The sequence below is a fragment of the Branchiostoma floridae genome, chromosome 8, assembly GCF_000003815.2.
Source record: "Branchiostoma floridae strain S238N-H82 chromosome 8, Bfl_VNyyK, whole genome shotgun sequence".
Classification (NCBI taxonomy): domain Eukaryota; kingdom Metazoa; phylum Chordata; class Leptocardii; order Amphioxiformes; family Branchiostomatidae; genus Branchiostoma; species Branchiostoma floridae.
This window is the reverse complement of record NC_049986.1, coordinates 22,679,023-22,682,024: the sequence shown is the minus strand read 5'-3', so window position 1 is coordinate 22,682,024 and position 3,002 is coordinate 22,679,023.

Genomic DNA, 3,002 nt, shown 5'->3' with positions numbered 1-3,002 from the left:
GGGAAGGTTCCCGTCTTTGATGCAGTCGTGAAGCTTCTGGATGTATCGGATGAAAGCTGACCCGACGTCTGCCCACTCTTTTTCTTCTGTGTCGAACCACACATGAAGCAAGACGGTCTTTAAAGTGTAGCTGTCGCAGATCTTGCTCGGTAACTTGTAGTGGTCTAAGAACTTGTTCTCGTTGATAAACTTGGCAACTCTGTAGATCTGTCTCGCGGAAGGAGCTTTCCTGAAGACGTTTTTGAGGAGGCTGAATTCAGCGCTGGACCAAGACAAGCGCCAAAAGAACTGAAACTTCGGGACCACGTGGAAACCCTGTCCGACTGCTTCTGCGATGATGTCGCCGTGCGGATGGGAGAGGCCGTACCTATAATGTAAATGGGTTTTATTGAAAGAACACTACTTAGCAGCCGGATTGCTGAATTACATGTCCTGTACATTAAAAGGTACGTTGACCGTTCTGATTACAATGTGCTATTCAAGAGCTGGACAAGGTAAGGAAGTTGGCTCTTAGACTATCGTACAGTGCGGACTGGCAACTGGTCAAGTACCTGCGATCTACATCAGACAAGCGGCTCCACCGGTTCACGTGCAGCGTCAGACAGACATCTACAGAGATGCGCCTGCTCTTGTCTCCATCCCAGGCAAACTCCATCGTCTCCGGCACACCTCTCATCTCCCCTCCCTCCTCTCCTGTGATGTGCTCTAACGTCTTCAAACTCGAGCTCAGCCATGTCAGCTTCTCGTGCCGAACCTCTGGTAGAATTGTCTTCAAGTGGTGATAGAACGTCGCCTTCAACTTGCCTCCGTTTAGCAGTGATATGCCGATGTCTTCTCCGAACATCTGCTTAAAGATGGTGGCCGCCATGTCTTTCTTCACGAGACAGTCTTTCCACATCACCTGCAGTTCCGGCTTCACCAACCTTTAGGATAGATAAGTTGTTTATTTGGTAAATATCTGATGGTTTTGCACTGTATTACTCTCCAAGCAGAGGTTAGACCTGGTTAGTTTTGGACGTCTTTTGAGCTCGTTTCTATTGGGCATTCTATTTCCTTAGGTTTTTCTTTTGTCCGTCTGCCAATGGGAAATTCATTTCTGATATGCCTGAATCCACACGTGTAGATTTCAAAAGAGGAAGAGGATACTTTATGTGGTAAAATGCCAGAGTCAATTTTAAAGTCAAAGAAGATGTAAAAGAACATACAAAATGAAGAATCTATTGTTTTGCTTGTCATACTCTGTGTGATTGGTCATTTGTTTTACATTCTTGACCGCTTAGATGTCAATGATAATAAAGGCAACTTTTTTGTCAAACTTTTTTTTGCACGCTGGCGTCAGTTTTTTGTTCGAGAACTTAAAGAGATACCATCCATACTATCTAATAGTCAAGGCCTAACCTGAGATAAACATAAGGATCCGTGGCCTCTCTGCTAGCCCTGTACATCTCCACATCCTCAGTACCAGCCTGGGTAGGAGTAGTACTGCTGGATGTTGTCCCCACGCTCAGAGTCTTCAGACACAACATGTAGTCAAACTCGTCCGCTCGGACGATCTTCGTCCCCTCGTAGAAGCTTCCGCTGGGGATCACTTCACACTCAAACCTTTGAAAAAAAGGGAAAATCTAAAGTTGCCAGAGCACTGGGTGCTGTCATTATTGATGTTGAGGATGTAACCTAATCAAAATATTATGTATTTCTGCCCCCTCTGCATTTTTTTCTCCTGTATAATCATGTTTTTTTTTATTGTTGTGCCATGCCATATTATATATTGTTACACATTGTTATATATGCCAATAAACGAATCACAACACATCAGCCAACGAAAAATATCAACTGATCGACATTGAGAAATCCTTCTTTCATCAAGATTAATATCTTAAAATCTTATACAGAGGAAACGTAGTGCGGGGGCAGAATATGTATTGTCCCTGTGTTGAATTAACCAATTGGTTGGTTGCCGTAATATTGTATCGCATGTAAAGTAAACATGTTAGGGGCAGCGTATCTCCAGTTTCACACGGGGCACGGCTCTCAACTTCCGGGTTCTGTTACTTCCCGTTTCGATAAACGCAGCTATTTGACGCAAAGGCTATATAGCTAGTTTATCAGAAGAAACAGCCTATTGTCTTATCTTAAAGAATGTTAACCAGAACCATAGCCTTAGCTTCGTTCACACAAAAGTTCAAATACAAGTCAGACAGCCTGTAGACATTACAAGTGGGGAAGATATACGACTATCTTATCAAGGTTTAAAGTTTTGTTTGGTACTTCCTGATTCGATAAGCGTTCGAACAATAAATAAAAACCTTCCCAAACGAACTACCTTTCACGATTCTGAGACAGCTGAAAGGCTAGTCTACTTTGACATAGAATATTCGCAAAAAAATAAAGCTTTACAATTTAGGACCGTCACGGATCGTCGTCGAAACAAGTGCGTTCTTGTCAGACGGTACGAAGCCTATACAAGTCGAGAGGGAGACTTAGCCTTTTAAGGCTAAAAAAAGTACTCGGGCCCACCTGGCGTCCTTCTGTGCGACCCCTCGTGCCAAGGCCTGCACGGTGGTCTCCACGGCCTGTCGTATCGCAGCTGTCTCCTCTGGGTCCTGGAGCGCCGCACGGTCCCCCAGCTGTTCTATCAGCCCCGCCGCCATCATGGTAACCTCTGACACCTGCGACACGTGACGCAGGTGTCACTCATAGGTCAAGGATGAAAGCCATTGTTCTCTGTCGTGTGGCTTTATCCTTAAATGGATACCGTAGGCACCGTGTCGCGTCTTGTTCCGGAGTCTTATTTTTCAACAATAGTTTTACGGGTTTGATATTTCATAATCTTTTATTTGTATATTTGCAATAACAGTCTCTACACGTAACAGAAAGTGATCGTTGTCTGTGAACGACAAATAGTGAAAGATATATCCTTAGCGACAACACGCAATCATCAAACATCCACTCCGTAGAAGTATACTTTTCTTCCTCCAACTCTTTGATTTACTCTCTCTTCT